Genomic DNA, 20,045 nt, shown 5'->3' on the forward strand with positions numbered 1-20,045 from the left:
GGTAGTCCAGAGAGGCTTTTATTAATATCCTAAAGGATGCATTACTTTAAATCAGAGATGGTAACATTTATATTCATCTGCTCAAGAATTAATTTACTGGCAAATGAATGATCGCTAATGGTTTACAATGCATTGATTTGCATGACCGCAGGCAGCAGCATTGGTTGAGCATTCCTGTGCCTCTTTCCCTGTATCCCGGTTTGTTCTTTCCCGCTGGCCCTGTTCTGAGCTGGACTGTTTCCTAAGTCAGTCACTGAACGAGGAATAGGCTGAAATTGTTGACATGAGCAAGCAGTTTCTCAAACTACCCACCCCAGTAATTAGTATTTCAAGCTATTTTCCGAATAGGCTCGACCCAGGATGCCAACTAAAGGCCTTAATGTAGCCAAAATAGTGCAAGGGGGATATTTTTCTTGTTGATTGTATCAAGACTCTCAGCATGGCTATTTCCTTCCCTTTTTCATTGTGTGCTTTGCTTCCACTGATGGGGAAAACAAACAAAGGAATAAAACTGGAGTTAATGTAGCTAGGTACTAGCACTGGGAAAGCTGTGGATTGCAGGTTGTGGATTGTAGACTCAGGTAGACTGAGTCCTTTTCTCAGACAGAGGAGATCAGCGCTACGACATTCAGTAATGAAGGGTATCTGTCTAGTGGTGTGCATGCATGCATCCCATTGGGTGTGCTGGGCGTATTTCTCCTATGGCAGCTTTTATTAAACTGGATCTCCCCAGATGTAGTTGGATTACAATTTCCATACTCTCTGACTATGCTGACTGGAGATGATAGGATCTGTAGTCCCTGCATCTGGGGCCCATGGTTGAGAAGGATAATCTCTTATTTATCTATTTGATTTCTACACTGCCTATTAACCAAGATGGTTCTCAGTACAGCTCTCCTACCCACCGTGATCTCCTAAATCTCCAATTTCTGAAAGGCTTGCTGGCTGTTTTCTTTCCTTTCTCAGTGTAACTGAACTAATGTATTCATTTCCATTCTGAGTAATATAAAAATTAGGATAGACAGTAGCAATCTCAGAAAATCCACATTGGATTCCACTGAGTTTAAAGTTCTACAGCTCCATCCAGCAGATTTCATAGCAGACCAGTTCTTTTCTGACTGATGGGGAATTATGGACAGATTTTTCACTTCTGGGAGAAATGTGTGTAAATTCACACTAATGCTAATGTGCTTAAGAGTAAATTTGATTTCACTAAGGTGGATTAGCAAATTTGTGCAAATGCAAATTAGTACATGTTCAATAAAATTGAAAGTTTTTAAAAAAATATTTTGTCAGTGAGTAAATGACAGAATGAAAGACACGCCAGGGCGAAACAGAGATAGCATTGAAAAGTCAACCCCTAAATATGTATTGCATTAAATAACAAAATAGGAATATAACCTTATTAGTATGTCATAATATGTATGCCCATTTTCCATTGGATGCCCAAGAAAGAGCTTCAGGAACAGATAGGAAACCATGGAGTTGAATACTTCCAAATTAATGTGTATAGGATTATGACTTTGAAGTATTTATTTCTCATTATAATTAGACAGTGGAAAATAGGATCATATCTTGGCTTTTAGTATTTCAAGTCCTTCTGAATAAAATCGAGACTGGTGTCCCTTCTGACACAGGAGACCTGGCAACCAGTAGGGCCTTGGAAGCACATGGTGGCCTTCCTCTGGGGGTGTTTTAGTTCTTTCTCCATGTTGGGTGGCTTTTCATGACACAGCAAGCCATAGTTGTTTCTTGCACAGGACAATGTGTTGTGTCCTGCAAACCCTGTATTAGCATTTCAGCATGGGACCTTTATTTTTAAATACCGTGATGAGAAATATCAGTCTGTCTCTGGTTTCCACACTTTGCCATGGCTCCTCTGGTTCCTCTGAATCCAGCACTGTGGTTTCCATGAACCTGCTATGCAACTACCAGAGAGCCCTCTGGAAAGAGCAGCAGCTGCTCTAAGAGCATGCACTGAATTGCAGGTGCGGTGGCTGATGGGATGCGGAAGGACTGAGCAAGTAGGGTGGAAACCACTCAGTTACCTGTCAGGCAAACTACTATGCACCGTGGAGACCGCACGTTGTGGCTTGGTGTGACATCTGAGCCCTGTCATAGAGCAGGAAAGCTTATCTGCATAGGGATTAGTTATGACCATAACTTCAGTGAACAGATCATGGACAATGACAGCCCCATCCAACGGTTGTTCCTCCTTTGGCATGGGTTAGGAGTCCTAAAAGGAGCAAGGGAATTCTGTCTGACGGTGCTCTGGGTTCCCTTTTGGTAGGGCGTTCACAACCGTGTCCCCATCCCTACCATGAATGGAAAGATGCACATCCAAGTGGGCCTCCAGGCAGCCCCTTTAGGAGAAAGCATGTGCTCTGTTTGGCCTCCCAGGTGCCACAATGCTCTCCATAGCTGCTGTGTGATTGTCATTATTCCTACGTATGAACTCACAAGCCAAAAAAGTGCTTTGTCACATATTACTAACTCAGCTGTTACTGTTGTAGTCATCAAGTGTGTGCTGCATAAAGTTTTTATTTTATCTTCTTGCAGAAGTCCATATGCTTCCTTGTTTATGAGGCTGTGTATACATGTCCGATAAAATCACTGCAAAGTAAGTCCAAGTGAAATGCACGTGTTTTTAAATGGTACAGCAGGGGAAATGGCATCACTGTTCAATATCTTATCAGCAGATGACTTTTAGTTAAAAATTACTAATCAATGCCGGATTCTTTGACCTTTATTCCTCTTAAGCCAAGTTCCCATGGAGACTAGTACCTGGCAGCAGGGGTTTGTTAATGTCAGCTTCTGCACTTAGATTTAGTTCTCTGCTTCCCTTTGGTGTGTGCATACCAAGGTCTTGTTATAGGATGGAAAACACTTGTAAATTCTATGTGACTAATAAATTACAGATGATCACAAACTCCCAAAGAATGATCTTTTTAAATATAATATTCCTTAAGGTTTTATTTTGAAATAAATATCTTTCCCCCTAACTGATATACCATCTTGGTCTGCATCCACAAACACTGCTCTAGACAAAACATCCTTCCAAATACGTGGAGATCCAGCCTGGTGCAGTGGCTAAGAGCATGGGCCTGGGACGCAGGCAGCCTGGGTTCCTGTCCCTGCTTTGCCATGTAGCCAATTGGGTGATGTTGTGCCAGTTACAGAATCTCAGCCCAACCTGCCTCACAGGGCCGTTGTTCTGGAAATAAGATTGGGAGCAGGAGGACAATGATGCAAGCTGCTTTGAGTTCATAAAAAATAAAAGAAAAAAGGTGGGATATTAATCTAACAAATAAATATAATAAGTGAGATATAGCAGACCTGCCAAAGCTGGCTTTAGGGATATATATCCTTCCCTTTCATGTTAAGAAGGCAGATGCTTGGACATGTTCAGAAGATTCCTTGCCCTCGTGGAAATGAACCTGTGTGGGCGCAGAGGGGTTGCTTCCCTGAGCATCCTGGCTCAGTCCTTGGCAGGCAACACTCCTAGGCAGCCATTGCTGTGAAGGGGGCGTCTCCTGTACACATGGCAGACTCCTTGTCATAAATGGAAGCTCAGCCATCTGCTGGCCTGGCTGGGGACTGCAGTTCCCTACCCTCACATGTATTGTATGAGGCCATGTGTGTCCTTCGTGCTTTTCCGTCAAGAAGATGATGTAAGCACAAGCCTTTCTGAGCTTCCGAGTCTGTACACCATCGTAGCAAAGGGACCTGCTAGTTCTGCTTTTGTTTGTTCTGTTTTTGGAAGAAAAGATGATTGGTGGGGCAGGTGGTGGCGGGGGGGGGACCATTTGCCTGAAATCCCTGGAGAGGCTTTTCCAAATAAAACAGAAAGTGCTGGGCTAGATAGAGCAATGGTTATAAGCAGTGTGGCAGCTTGTGTGTTCATAGTGTGTAACACAGAGGGATTGCTAATGCGTACTTCAGATGCAGGGCAGAACGTAAATAAACAAGAGGGTTCGTGCAGTACATCTCCTGCTGGAGAAGCCATCCTGAGGTGTCTATTTCCCATGTGCTCCTGTCAGGTGACTAAGTCTTGTCACATCTTTTCATGAAAACATTTCATAAAACCAACAGATTTTGACAGATTTATAGATTGATAAAAGTTATGCTCTTGACCTTTCTCAGTTTCCATTAGCAACAGGTGTTACAAATGTCACAGTCGCACCACGGCTTACATGAATGCAATGTGTGGGACCTTACCTTTAAAAAAAGGAGAGAAAAATCCATTCCTCTGGTGAAGCTAAATCATGCTGCATTGCCTGGTGCTCCCAGCTTAATACATATTAAAGCAGCAAGCTTTAAATCTTATTATGCTTCTTACTTTCATTATGGAATACAGAAATGTTTAAAACATATAGACAGTTACAATGTCAGAGGCACGGCTGATGTCCTTCAAACTTTAGGTAAAGGGAGATTTTTGAGTTTATTCACTGGGCTCTGAAGGAAAAGATCATGATAAGCAAATGGGATGCAGGTTTAATTCTTTCCTACAGTCAGTTCAAATCATGACTCTCTAATAGTGTTATGCTAGCTCCCGCCAGCAACCTCCACTTAGGGATTTAAACAGTGAGCCTTGCCTTGCCTTGCCTTGCCTTGCCTTGCCTTGCCTTGCCTTGCCTTGCCTTGCCTTGTTGTTGATGGCTATGATGGGGCTCTTGCTTAGGTGGTTGGGTCCGACATCAGAAAACTGAAAGAGGAAGATGTAGACAACATCCTGCAATTCTTCTTGCTCTACTCGTAATTAAAGGCAGGAGATGGGTCGTAGCTCGGTGGTCACACATGGGCTTTGCAATTGGCAGGTCCCAAGCTCAAGGTCCCAGGGCATCTCCAGGTAGTGCTAGGACATATTTCTGCTGGAAAGCCTGGGGAGCAATTGCCAGTCTGGGTGGATAGTACTGGGATAGATGGACCGGGGGCCTGACTCTGAATAAGGCAAGCCTCCCATGCTCTGACTTGCACTCCATGATCATGTGATCCCAAGTGTCTGCTAAAGCGAGCATACAGAAGATGTTTCATGTGACAAAATGGTGTGCCTGAATCAAGCCTTGCACTGAAATGGAAGACGGTTCAGTGAGGAGGGCAGCCATAGTCCGTGGCACGAGGATCCAATAGGACCTTATTCAGATTATCTCTCCCAGTTCACATGGTGCTGCAGGGAAAGGATTACAATATCCATGAAACACAGTACTGAAAATCATAAATAAAGGAACAGGACATGTAGAACTTACTTCCCTCATTAGACCTCTTCCCCAATATGTTTGAGAAGCATTGTTTGGGGTTCAGACGTTATCTCATTTCCCTCACAAGGACCTGCTTGCAGTATTGGAACCTTGCAAACCGTGGAAGAGGAAAGCCCTGGCACAGCTCCAGGGCCAGCATCAGGGGTGGGCACCTGAGCAGGACCTTGCTGGCGGGAGGCCCCTGGGGGTGCTCCACTCTTTCAGCTTCACAACCTGCAAGTCTGCCTGTCTCCTTCTCTGGCCAGGACCATTGTGGTAAGGAGAAAGGGAAGCCATAGATGCTGCTCCTTAGTCAATCCCTGGAGCTCTGCCTGTCAAGCAGACAAGTGGTAGCACTGATGAGGAAGAGGAGCGAACACGGCTTCTGACAGAGGCGATGAGAAGGCAGGCCTGTTGAAGGACAGAGCCCAGTGAGGAAGCCTTGCTCAAAGGCCCTCCAGAACAAAAGGGGCAGTTTTACTGAGTTTTACTGTGATATTTCTGAGCTTTCCATAAAGCACCAGTGTTAATGAGACTCCGGTTAAAAATAGGCATGCCTTTGTGTTGTGCTTGGGAGAAGCTCTCGGTGAGGGGGTAAGTGTACCGCTTTGAAATGGGAGGTAAATATTTGCCGTTTCCACAATATCTAAAGTATCGCTCATTATTAGTATTATTATTTATGTGTATTTAGCTCAGAACATCTGCTTGCTCTGGATATCAAACGGCAACCCTCTTGGAGCCCTGGAATCCCGCGGTACCTTGCAGCAGGGTCCGCTTTCAAGAAGAATCCAGCATCAGTGTGGCCCTCCATTCAGATAGCGGAAGCAGTGGGGAATTTGTAGCTAATTACAAAGCAGCAGAGTTATGCCTGATATCCCAGCTGTGAACTGCAGTTCTAACAATTAAGTTTCAATTTGGCATGCGCCAGCGACTGATATACATGGTGAGAAAGCAGATAGCAAGTCTATTCAATGGGTACAGGTGGCCGGGGAGGGTGAGTTTGGGTGGTGGGCAAAGGCATCCATTCACTGGCCACCTCAAAGCCTCCTCCTTTAGGACGGCTGAGCGGGATGTATGCGCACCAGGATAACCAGCAATCAGCCATAAATAGCATTTGGCTTGGATGTGCAGTCTGCATCTTATTTCTGAGGGGTTTGTGGCATTGTTCATGTCAGGAAAGGAGAGGAAACTGTCATGTCCCTGTCTTCATCCTCACATGCAGAACAAATAGGTATGAAAAGGGAATTGTTTTCTTCTTCCTTTGAAAAGGGAACAGCCAGGAAATGGGATTTTTGTTAGTATTTGCAAGTCAATGTGAATTATGTTAAACGTTCAGGATAATCAAACAACACCTGCATTTTAAAAATTTCAACGAAGTAAAATAAATATATGCAAAGGCATAAACAGCTGCTCGACCAGATTTTCCCAACAAAAGCCTGATTCCATTGATATGTTTTTATTTTTAAAAAGGCAGAAGATAGCTGTTTAAATATAGCAGTAGGCAATTTTTAGATATTAGACATAATTAAAACTACAGCAAGCGCTATGCTAAAATGGTATTGAAAAGATGTAAGGCTGCAAAAATCACATGAATGTGAATTAGAATTTTTAAAAAATGAATTTGCACTGGTTTAGTCTATCATATATTTTGGATTTACTTTCTCAAATGCCTCAGCAAAACAAATTGGCCTCATGTAGTATAACACTGTTGGCTACTGTATTGAAAATTTCTGTGCTCCTCTACAGACGCTAACACTGCTTCATCTGCTTTCCTACCTACCTGACTACTTATCTAATTGCTCCTTCTCTCTGTCTCTCTCTCTGTCTCTCTCTCTCTCTCTCACACACACCCCTATCCACTCACATCCATATATACCCTTCCACTATTTCTCTTCTTCACTTTCTTTAGCTGTTTCTCCTCCTCTCTTTCTCTTCTGCTTTTCCCTTTAGTTCCTTTAGTTCCCTTCCTCTCTCTTATCTTCTCTCCTCACCTTAATCTCCCCTTTCAATTTCTCAGATTCTCTCTCTTTCCCTCTCTCAGCTCCTCCTCCTCCTCCTCCTCTGTGCCACACCTAGTGCAACACTGACACTCACTATAGTTCCCTCAGAATTGCTCAGGTTTCTAACCTAAGAAGGTCACTCCAAATTCACTTCAAATGTTGATTTAAGTAAAATGTTGGTATCCTTTCTAGAGCTTACAGATATACGCACCTGACACACTCAACCAACTCTTATGGAACAGAACCGCAACATTCTAATGTTGAAGTGTCTTCATACAACTCATTTCTTCCATCAGGCTTTCCCTTAAGTGAGAGTCAATCAAGTAAGTTTTGTAGCATAGAGCAGAGTGTGTGCTTTTACTGCCGATCGGTTTTGTATCATAGCTACATTTAATCGTTTTTCTTGTCCCTCTGCATTTTATGTTCTTCATATTGCTACCTCTGTAGAAAGTGGTTTACAAATCTAAACAAATATTTCAGTTATCAGATTCTGTTCAAGGAGTACAAGCAAGTGAAAGGCTTCTTAACTGTTCCACTTCAATATAGACACATTTCTTAATTGCCTGTGCTGAGACAAAATAATCAAGATGACCTTAAGTTCCTTTTACTGCTGAAACAGCAACTGAGAAATGAGATGCAAGATCTAGTATGTAAGGGAAGGTCTATAGGTGCCACTAAAGTTTTACCAAAAAACAAAAACCACTGTGAAATTAGGAGTTGTGTCTTAGCTTAAAAACCTTAGATGATGATGATGATCATGGATAAAATCTTAGGAATTTTGAGGGAAGCAGATGCTGACAGCCACTTCCTTGGAATGGGTATGGTAGAGGGAGAAATGGAAGCAACAGCGGGAAGCTACAGAAAACTTTATGCACCTTTTGAGAGTGGAAAAGAATGGGAGATACTTGTTTTATTTATTAATTGTATTTATATGCCGCCCATAGCCCAATGGGTGGCTTACAAGAAAACAGCAGAAAAAACAATAAAACAACAGTTTAAAAACATATTTGAGTGAAGCCACCACTATGTTTTCTTGCCATGATTGAGTCCTTGTCTCTTCTGTATGAAGGTAAGAAGAATTAAAACTATATGTGGCTGCTATACCATTTTAATGTAGACAAAACAAGGACAACCATCCATTTTGTCACAAATCCTGAGCTCCTCAAGATAGTTAGACATAATTAGGAACTGTTGCTAACACAAGCCAATACTTTCAAGCCAACATCACTCCCAGTTTCAGATCATGCTTTGCTAGCCACATACAAACTATAGATAATTGGTTGGAGTACATTCAGATGTGCAAGCAAACCACAGCCAAGCTAAAATAACCATGCCTGTGTATGCTGCTGTGTGAGGAAGTATGAGTGAGGGTCTGCTTCTGAAACTGGTATTTCCTGCCACCTCCTTCTGGGAGTGCAGCAGCAGGCATGGCTGATAAAGCGAAAGCCGGAGGGGAAAATCGAAAGACCTTGGAGACCACTCCTTACATAAGCAGAAGAGTTTTCCATTCACGCTGTGTAATCGCTGGATTGTGCTATAACATCACGAACTCCTTAGGGCATGGTTGAGCTGGCTCTGCCTGCTAAGACTAGCACCACCCTGTGCTTTGTTCTTAATAACAACTTCAAGGCATATATAAGCCTTGCTTGTGGAGCTGCATGTGTAAATTACCTGGGTCCTGCAAAGCATCCCGGCATACAAAAGCGTCAGTGATCACACAGCACAGAAACGTAATTAATTAATAAATAAGTACTAGGCTAGGGAAGAAGAGCACACAAGCCAAACTGAACAAATTTTTCCTTCATTTAACTGAGCCACGGTACTGTCAAAATGAAAATAGCACTGGGGTTTTAAAAATAGGGTTAGTGAGCGCCATTTTCATGAATATTCAGTGTATTCCATTATGACTCTGCTTGTTGATCATGCATATGGAACGCTAATGGCGTACTGGGTGCTGAATTAAACTCTGTCTTTATGGCTTGCAATTCCACCCACTTTGGAGGTCACTGAGAGTGGCAAAGCTACCTCTTAGCTTTAAAAGCACTGTAAACACATTCCTACACAGCCCTTGCTTCAAACCAACACTCACAGGGTCATCACTAAGAGTGAGACCTAACAGGGAGTAAATTAGTTCAGCATGAATAAAGCTCCACAAACCTTCAGAATTGGCTTCTTTTATCAGTGAATAAGACACATGCATAAACTGGTGGTATGTAAAACATCTTTTGTTTTTAATTGACAGAATTCATGCATATTTGCTTGGAATTTTCTTCCTCCTTGTGGCTTGAAAGTCATATTGTCTGTTCCCACCTGCTTTGCCCTTCACAGATAAGAAGAAACATTCTCACATTGGAGGCAGCAAGAGGACAAGAACAAGAATGCTTCTAATAAAAACAAGGAATGCATTTCAGAGAAGCCTCGTTGCTCAGACTGTGGCTCACTGCAGTCGTTCCACCTTCCCGTTTGTTATGTAGACACAAGGAACCAGTGCCGGGTGAACATGGGCAGTCACCTGTCTCCATGGAGTACTAAATGCTCTCTATCACCATTTTCTCCCCTCCCGCACAAAAGAAGTGTTTCTAAAGATGTGTTCTTGGCTGGTCATTGCCAATCTTCCCATAATGTTGAGATTTGCAATGAACGTGCTCCGTACCATTTCTTCTCCCATGCTGCAGATTACTATGCAGGTATGGTCAGAAGTAAGTCCTGTTGAATGGCAGGAAACGGTGAAGCCTCACATTTACATGCATGGCTTTTTGTCATCTACTTTTATAACAGAGCCATTCATTTATTCATTCATTCATTCACGGTTTATAACACTTAAAAGTAGAATACTAAATAAAATCAATATAAAATTAAAAACCAACAGCACTGCCACCAACTTCAACCAGATCAATGCATGAGATCCAAAAACTCAATAATCCCTATTCCCTTTATTGTTTCTGTTATTTTATGCTCTGATTTTATAGCATTTTAAAGGCTTGTAACTTTAATAAATAGTGCTCATATTCCATAAAATATCAGTAGAATTTGATGGAAGCAGCATACAGGGCATTGGAGCTTTATTTTGTCTCCCATAATTTTTTGACAGTCATCCATGCTCACAATAACCCTAAGATGATGTTCTCTGCCTGCAAAGGACTGTCAGAAAATATTTGCATTTCTGTCATTGTGCTCTGATACCTTGTTGCAGAACATCATTTCTACATGCAAATGTAAATTGCATATTTCTGACACATTTCACATATGTCACTTAGTGCACTTAGTTTCACTGCATGCCATACAACTGACCATCCTGCTCCAAAGTGTGAAGATCCCATCCTACACACAACGGGTGGGTTTGCACAACACAACAAACCATGGTGAATTTTCACCCAGAATGTTCTGTTGTGGTGTCTGAACCCTGTTGTGGTATTTCCACATGGTATCCTTGGATTTTAGGAAACACAATAAGAAACAAAAGCCTACTCTATGGTTGCCGTGCCCCACCATGGTTTTTCCAGTTGTCTGAACCTGGTATCATGGTTTCCCTGGTCGCACCAAAGAATACCTTGAAAAGAGTGGCAGCTGTCGCAGGAGCTGCTCCAGCAATTTAGTGTGGGATTGAATTTCAGGTAGAGTGACTGATGGGATGTGTGCCGCAGTGAGGGACTGAGTTGGGAGAGTAGAACCCATGATGAAGTAGGAACTACTTAATCACCTGCCAGGAGAAAAACCTGGGCACCAAAGGACGCCGGGTGCAGCAAGAAAACCATGCACCAAAGTTGCTTGCCGTGATGCATGAACCCAGCTAAAGGAAATGTCTTCTGACTGGGAATATTTATTATATAGTTTATAGCACTCAGCAATGTAAAATAAACATCCAAATAAAACTCAAGATCCACATAAAAATTGCAACAGCATAATAAAAATCAATTAATAGCACCAAACCATCAAAAGCAACAGAGGCTAAAATAGGACTTGAAGGAGAACTACAAAATACCAAAGATAAAACTACTTGAAAGGGTGGCAGAAATGTAGAGGATTATAACACCTGAGAGGATGAAAGAGGATGTTACCTGGTGCAGGAAGGATAACAGAGTAAGGTCCAGGTGGATTAATGAAGGGGAGGGCTACTCTCAGGTTACTGAAAAGGCCCATTCCCAGTTAGCCAGTGACCATACCTCAGCATGCAAGGGCTCTGGGAGCAGGCCTCTGAGCACAGTCCCAGAGTTTACATGGGAGTATGTGGTAAGCAATGCTCATTTGGACGCCCCAAGCTGCCAAGAGCCTTACGGGGTAATACCAGCTCTTGGATCTGGGCCTGGAAATGTGCTACGAGCTGGTGGAGATAACGTTGTAAGGTGCTCATACCATCCAGTTTCAGGCAGCACCCCAGCTGCCATATCTTCAAGCGCAGCCCCACATACGATGCATTACTGTAATCTAAATGAATAGGGTTGCAGCTGCCGTGTCTTCCTAAACTAGCGAAAGGCACCCCATGACACAAACGTCTCTTGATCTCCGAATGACAAAGACAGAACTACAAGCATCCCCAAGTGACAAAGGTGAACCGGTAGGGGGCGTGCAACCCCTTCGAGAACAGGCTGAGTCTCACTCACCCAGATAGACAACCCCCCACTAGCGATGCCTCTGTCTTGTCTGGACTGAGCTTTAGCTTATGGTCCCTCATCCAGCCCATCACCGCTGCAGGCGCTGATTAAGCGCTTTCACTGCCTCGCCCCGATCTGACTGAAAAGCGCCAAGGGGCTGTGTGTCCTCAGCATGCTGGCAGCGCTGCATTCCAAATCCTGGGTGATGCGTTTGATCAGGTCTATCGCCCACTGAGTTACAGATCTTTCTTTTTTTTTCTTTTTTAATTGGGATGGGAGCGGAGAGGAAGTGTATGCCATAGTGCCCTAATTATAAATTTCTAAAGTGCTGGGGGAGGCCAACTATAGCCAAAAGGCTTTGACAAAGAGGCATCAAGTACAAAGCCTCAGGTTACAACGGTGACATTTTCATTCATTGCATATTGACATTTGTGCCTTTTCTCCATTAGTTTCAAAGCTATCTAGGTATTTATATAGCAGGATAATTAGTAAGATGAAATAGCAAGGCAAGTGTTAAGTGATAACCAGACATCTTCGTCTTGCTATTATGAAGTGAGTGGCAGGGTTCTAAGGCTCCTATTGTTCTTTCACTCGAGACCATAATTGACCAAGGATCAGCACAACTTCTACTGTCCTTGGAATCAGACTGCAAATCTGGGCACACTTGGTGGGGACCATGACCCAGTGAAAACCATGGGATGCACTTCCAGGTAAACATGTGCAGGATGGTGATGCACATTTATCTTTCAAAAAAAATTTCTCCACTATTGTGAGAAGGAAACAGAGAAACACACACACAGCCTTATTTTCATTGCAAATTTCAAGATCAAAGCCAGAACAAAAGAAGCAGGGGCAATAAAACAAAAATCAGGAAGAGGATGGTATCACCTGCAGCTTGCTCTTTGGCGGCTGGATATTAAAAATGAATATATCATAGAGTACATTTCACAAGCACAAACCCTCTCATATAATATGATGACCTACAGCACAATGCCCAAGAAAGCTGACTGGTTTTCAAGGAAAATGGAGGGGTGGGACAAACCAGGATGGAGGACCAGTGCAGGGCTGCTGCTGCACCCACTTGAGCTTTTTTATGAAAAGCCTAGATTCTCCAGAAGCCTGGCTTAGTATTATGTGCAAATGCAGCCAGCATCAGCTAAACACACTTAGAGGCCAAGGCAAGGTTCCATAAGAAGACCGCTAAAATCCACTTTCTTTATACTCTCCCTGTTTGGAAGACAGCCAAGTATAATCTACAAGCATTACTATTACTACTATTACTATTACTATTGCTACTGTTGAGGCTGCTGTTGTTGCCACTACTACAGTTCTGCAACATTTATTCAGGAGTAGAATTTATTCACTTCTTTTCTCTGATGCACAATAATTTGCATCAGTTGGAATGTTAGATTTTTTTCCTGACCATCAGCTTAATATTTTTAAAGCAGAAATAATTAAACCTGGTGTGGGAAATGTAACTTTCCATTGAATGTGGTGCCTACTCTGCGATAAGCATTTTATTACCAGTAAGTTACTTACCTGCCCAGACAGTAAGGATGTTAAAGTAACTGATTAAGTTATCAGATGTATTTATTTGAAAAATGTAGTCTAAAGGAGTCATCATTCTGGACTGTGGCATGAAAAGTGAATGCAGATGACTTCCTGTCATTTGTCATAGCTATTTCTGCATGAGCAATGATGTCTTGGTACATGGTCAGAGGAAAGGAAGTCCGTAAGACTATATTGCTTTTCTGATTTGGTTTTCAGTTATATGATTCATTTTTTAAACTACCTTATTACCTTCAATGAATAGGAGAAGGATTCCAAAGCAAACAAAAGCGTTTAGTATGCATTGAAAATAGAACTCAGATTACAGAGTCATAAATGGGAGGGGGGGCATCACAGAACGGACAGGAACTGGGTCAGCCAAGCTGCAGGTTCAGAGCTTTATGGAGCAAATCCATCTGCATGAAGGCAGAGGGAAACCAACAGGATCCTCAAAGCAGCCTAACTTCAGTGATGCTTCACCCGGCACCCAAATAGCTTCTTTGATCCCTCTTGATGGGCAGGACTAGAGTGCTCCCTCACCTTATGCATTCTGCACCAAATAAATAAATAAATGAATATCCGAAGAGGGTTCAAATGTCATCACAGTTTCAAATGTCCTGTAAGAGCTGGGTTGTGCGGTCACCAAGGGAGGTCCACGCATGTATGAACCCACCCAAAACTGTCCAACCAAGCCAAACGGCCAATCAGATTGGTGTAGCAATCAGTGGTAATCACAGTGGCCATCAGAACTACAGGATAGTCAAGATAACCGAATGACCCTTCGCATAAAGCCGTTGTGAGACTCATGATGAAGCAGCCATGGTACAAAACTCTCCCACCTTTTGAGAGGGAAAATGCCGCCACCGCTGCCACCACCTCACTTGCCCCCCCCCCACCTAGCATCACGCATGGCCCCTGTCACACTCCTTGCCACTATGCCGCATGAGCCAGAGGGCCGTTGGGCTTCCTGCAGTGCTGTTTTGGCAGAAGGAGGCAACTTCCTGTATCTTGGGAACCCATCCCACAACTTCAATTCTCAGGGAAGCCCACTCAGAGTCGGTATTCCAGCTGCTCACAGGGCTCCCACTGGAAGAGAGGCGAGCCCTCCTGGCCATAGGGGGCCACACGCTTCGCCACTCCTCCCATTGAGGAACTCGAGGTGGTGGTCACCCTGCCTTTGGTTTAGCTGGCAGTGTAGATATAACTGCATATGAAAGAATGGTGAGGCTCACAGACAAACCTGGCTTCATTCCATGCTCAGTGGCTTAGTTGAATATATTGAACAGTTGCATAATGAGCTGAGCATGAGAGTCTCCAAAGGAAAATTTTCTCCACAGAAAAAGCCATTTGAATTCTCTGTAAGTGGTGGTTTCTGTGGCTGATAAAGGAGAGCAGTTGGAACCTTTGCATGGACAAGGGGCTTCTTAACATTTAAATTACGCTGGGAAACCCATCTTGAATTCTTTGCAAAAGATCTTACTCATGGGACATGAAGGCTCAAGGTTAGAAAACCAAAAGCAAGTTCATTCCTTAAAACAAAACAAAACACCGAATCGAGCCGAGCCGAGCCGAGCCAACCAAACCAAACATGAAACCTGCAGCCTCTAACTCTGCCCCCTCAGAACTACCATGCCCTTGGTCCAATTCCCATTCATTTCACTTTGCACTTATCCAGGGACCTTCCAAGTCATTTGTGCCCCAAGATTGCACAGTTATTTTGAACACGCTAATTGCTGTGTAAAAAACAGCAAGCCCGCTGTTTAATCCATTTGCAGGAGCAGAGTGGAATTTCTCATTATGGCTTGTTTCCCTAGGAATTGGTTTAATCAATCACAGCCTTGCTGAACCTGGAGGTCTGCTCAAGGATCCGTGTCACACGCATGGCTGTGCAACATGGGGAGGATGAGGACAGCTCCGATGGCATTTTTCAACCCTAACAGCCTGCCGTTCCTTCTGAGATTGGTTCTTTTGTCTCTAATACTCCAGCTCTCTCAACATAATGAATGAGCTATGGGACATGCGAGATTTTCTCTACCATTTGTTTCTTATCCTTAAGGAAAAAAATGAACCCTTTTGTCAGTGAGGACTATGCATAAAAACAAGAACTTTCTGTAAAACAACTAGTGAAGGTGACCTACACCCGTAATTGATACAACCATTTTTAAAATATTATGGGCAGTAGGGGCTGAGGGGAAAAAACTTTCCTCTGGGTATGTATTTGTTAGACTTAGACTTTTGTTCTTCCTTAACTCTTTGTGTTTTAAGTGTAATTGCTCTAACTGCACTTTAAACGACTCTGTCAGCTTGGATAGGAGGCAGTGTGACTCCAAAAGGATTTTTATCTTTAGTAGGGCAACGACTGGAAGCTTAATTAATTAATTACACAATTAAGTCCCCACCCCATCCCTGAGGTTCATGCTGCCATGACAATGTATATCAAATTCTTTTGTTTCTTATTCTTAAGGAAAAGTTCTTCTCTCCAATGGTGCTGTATATAAAACTATCACTTTTATGTAATACAAATTGGAAAGGAGACCTATTTAGATAACTGATACTTCTGCTCTGTGTGGTACATAGGTGAGTAGGGATGGTAGCTTGATATTTAATGAATTTGACTAACATGTTCAAAGTTTTTCATATTCAGGACAAAAAGAACTTGAGATGGGAAAAAATGACATGAGGATGAACTGAGACTTAAAAAACTATGCATCCAGGCCCAGTGCTTTGTTGTTAAATGTCTGGAATATTTCTGAAATATTTCTGCCTAAATATTTTAGGTGGTCTCCCCAGTTTGGCAACTATATGGCAAACAGGGAGAATATGCTCTCTGCCATATTGGGAATAGCTGTACCTACTAAATGTGGCTTTTGCCAATAGGAAAGAATGTTCTTTCTGTTCATTTTTAAGGAATATATCAACATTCTTCCTATATGGGATGGAAAAATCTTGATATTTAAAAAGAATTAAAAGATGAGAGGAAGTCAGAGAGATTCCTCTATCCCTGCATGTGGATCAGCATTCAGAATGCAATCAACTTTCCAGTAATTTATTTTTCAAGGATTCTTTTGGGGTAGTCTTTGAACTTTTGAAACATTTTACTCACATGCCTTCAATTTTAGTTGAGACAATATGCAATCTATCTCTTCCAGATTTTTATATGGTCTTATAAGAGGGTCCAACAACTACCTGGGGCTCTTGAGGAATTTGATCTTTGCAATTTCTAATAGGAACTGACTTGATCAACACCTCCAAAGCTTATCTGCAGATCAGACTGTAAGTGTCCACTGGATTTTGAGACCATTTTCAGCTCAAAACTGCACATGCAAATACATTAAGAAATACATATTTTGATAGAGAACCTTTTAAAAATACATATGTAAATACATTTTAAATGCATTTTAAAAATGCAGAAGTGGGATAGATCAGAATTAAAATGCTAAACATATACAAAGTTAACAAGGACCAGGAAAAGAGGAATCTGTCTGATCCTAGTAACTACTGGGAGTGTTCTTAGTGGAGGATCTTTAACACGTTGCAGATGAGAACATTGTATTTATTTAATATACTGCACTCCAAACGGCAAGCAGAAGAATCCTTCTTCCTCTAATCTATATCCTAGAGGAGGTATCCATTGCTCTCCATGCCTCAGCTGGATTTTCCATCTGAGTAATGGGAAGTTTGCTTTTCCTAAATACAACAAAAAATGCACCAGTACTTGTTTCCCGAGTAGAATGATCTGCTGATCTACCCCATGCTGTGCTTGGGCTCATGTCCAGGGCTGTCCTAGAAAGTGCTATCCTCTTGTTTTGTCAGCAGCAAGGTCTGCTGGTGTGCTACACCATAGTGGCATCACTGTCCTATGTATCTGTGTCTTTCCAGGTGCTTTCTGAAAATATTTAAATGTCAGAGGTAGAAATGAGATCTTGAAAACAGCTCTCCTCCCTCCCAACATCGTGATTTATTCCACCAGAACCAAGGCTTCCTGCCAACACACTTAAATCTAATGTCTGGGGAACTTGATCAAACCAGTACTTCTTCCTCTTCTAGCCCTGCATCTTCTTGCCTCCAATCACTGTCACAATGTTTGAGATCCGTCTTAGTCTGTCAGTTTAGAAAATCATGATCTCCAAAGGCTTATGTCACGTCCCTCCCTGTCTTCTACTAAAGAGACGGCAAAGTTATTATTTTATACTCCCAATTCTTCTGTAAGCTTAGAAAGACTCTGCTGCATTGTGAGAATGGAGTAATGGAATATGATTACTTGAATTCAATAAACTTCCTTGACCTTTTTCAGAGAGTTAATTCTTACTCCGTGGGCTACATGATAATTTGATTAACACATTTCAAAGCACTCAATTCCACATTATTGGAGCCAATGCATTCAATTCTTTGTGCATAAAGCTTTCTTCTGTCTAATATCAACAGCAGATGGCAAACAACTCAAACTGCTGTATTCCATGAAAAGGCATTGTGCTGTTTGTGGGCTCCCAACGTATCCCCAGGCAAACTTGGCACCCACCACGTTGCACGATCTGCCCTACTTTTTCGAAAACATCAGCACATTTTCTCCCCAGCAGCTGGGATTGTAATGAAATAGGTTTCAAAGTGTACTGACAACTGTGGGTTCCAAAGAGCTGTTTGAAGAGATGGGATTCAGTGCCCACCTCTGCCTTGTACTGAGTCTTTCAAGGAGGTTATCTGTCCTTTGTCATGCTTCTCAAGCAGCCATTTTGTGGTTCTTTCCTGGACAGTTCATCAATTGCCCACAACATTCATCAAATGTTGGGTATCCCTGCTGTAGCCAATATATGAAAGCTCACAGTGCTAATTTTAAGCTCTAACTCCCGATTCCATTAGTGGATTATTTTAATACATTGCCAGCATAGTAACATTAATTTATTGAAGATTGTAGCAAAACAGGGCAAAATATGATGAGGTTTGGGTGGAAAGTCCAACTGCCTGTATAGTTAGTTTCCTGCTCCTGTTATATTTAAAGGTTGTTGTTGTTGTTGTTGGCCTTGTTAATGATGTGCTTCATAACATTTTTTTGACCTCTTAGTGTTTTCTTGCATTTTCCTCACTTGAGAAAGATTTCCATGTTGTGAAGGAAGCCCTCTTTTCTCTAACAGCTTCGTTCACACTTAACCATGATGACTCTTGGACTTTGTACTACATTCCCCAACCTGTGGCATACATAATGAGTTCTTGAATAAATCATTGTGAAGGAATTTAACCCTCTTGGTTCCCTTTTTCAACTTCCTTTCCTCTAGTTCTCTGATTTTAGAGAAGTTTGCTATTTTGAAGTCAAATCTGATTGCAATCTTCACTTTAAATAAATAATAAATCTGATAACAGAAATGTATTTTAATTTCCTATTGCTAGTACGTTTAGGAGAAGGGCATTTTTGGTGGTTGCATTCCATCAGTGGAATATGCTCTCCAGAGAAGTATGCCTGGCATCTTCATTGAGTGGCATATAAATTAAATAAATAAATAGTTAGAATGAAATTATTTAGGAAAGGCCTAGATATTTAAATGTACCAATGACACTTGTTTGGAGATCCAGTTTGTAAATGCCACCCTCATGCCTGAGACTGGCCATAGTATGCAGAGAGAGAGAGAGAGAGAGAGAGAGAGAGAGAGAGAGAGAGAGAGACCTATTTAAAAGCTTTGGTTGCATTGTTTGTACTACGGAGAGAAAGACAACCCTGCTAGGAAAGCAAGTAAAGGGTTTTGGTGACACTTAGGCAATGGTGCAGCGATAGCCAAAATTGTTTCTAAGGTACAGCAATAGGCAAACTAGATGTAATATTTATAATATGATTTTCCCTTGCATGACTGGCTTTTAATGAAAGGAATAGCTGGCACAGAGAAGCATCAGTGAGGATTGGGATCATAGGAAAGGGTGATTTGACCTCCCAATTCCCCACAGGCACATACTATAGTCCCAGCTGAACTTGTCCACTCCAACACCTGCTTTCAAAGTGTCAGAAATCACTTCCAGTAGTGCCAAGTGGCAATTGCTGTGCCAAATGTCACAATTAGTTTGACCCTGACGTTAGTCCTACAGACTGGTAAGGACTAAAAAAGAGAAAAGGGAGAAAAGGAAAAAAAGAAAAGGAGGACAGGAGAAGAGGAGAGGAGAGGAGAGGAGAGGAGAGGAGAGGAGAGGAGAGGAGAAGAGAAGAGAAGAGAAGAGAAGAGAAGAGAAGAGGACATTCAAGGTACTGTTCGATAAGGATGGACAACCATTTGGTTGTTGTTAGTCACGAAGTCATGTCCGACCCACTGTGACCCCATGGACAACATTCCTCCAGGCCTTCCTGTCCTCCACCATCCCCCAGAGTCCACTCAAGCTCATGCCGACTGCTTCAATGACTCCATCTAGCCACCTCATTCTCTGCCGTCCCCTTCTTCTCTTGCCATCTATTGTTCCCAACATTAGGCTCTTCTCCAGTGAGTCCTTCCTTCTCATTAGGTGGCCAAAGTATTTGAGTTTCATCTTCAGTATCTGGCCTTCTAAAGAGCAGTCAGGGTTGATCTCCTCTAGGACTGACTGGTTTGATTGCCTTGCAGTTCAAGGGACTTGCAGGAGTCTCCTCCAGCACCACAATTCAAAGGCCTCAATTCTTCGGTGCTCAGCCTTCCTTATGGTCCAACTTTCACAGC

This window comes from Varanus komodoensis, unplaced genomic scaffold, assembly GCF_004798865.1.
Source record: "Varanus komodoensis strain SLA01 unplaced genomic scaffold, ASM479886v1 scaffold32, whole genome shotgun sequence".
NCBI lineage: Eukaryota > Metazoa > Chordata > Lepidosauria > Squamata > Varanidae > Varanus > Varanus komodoensis.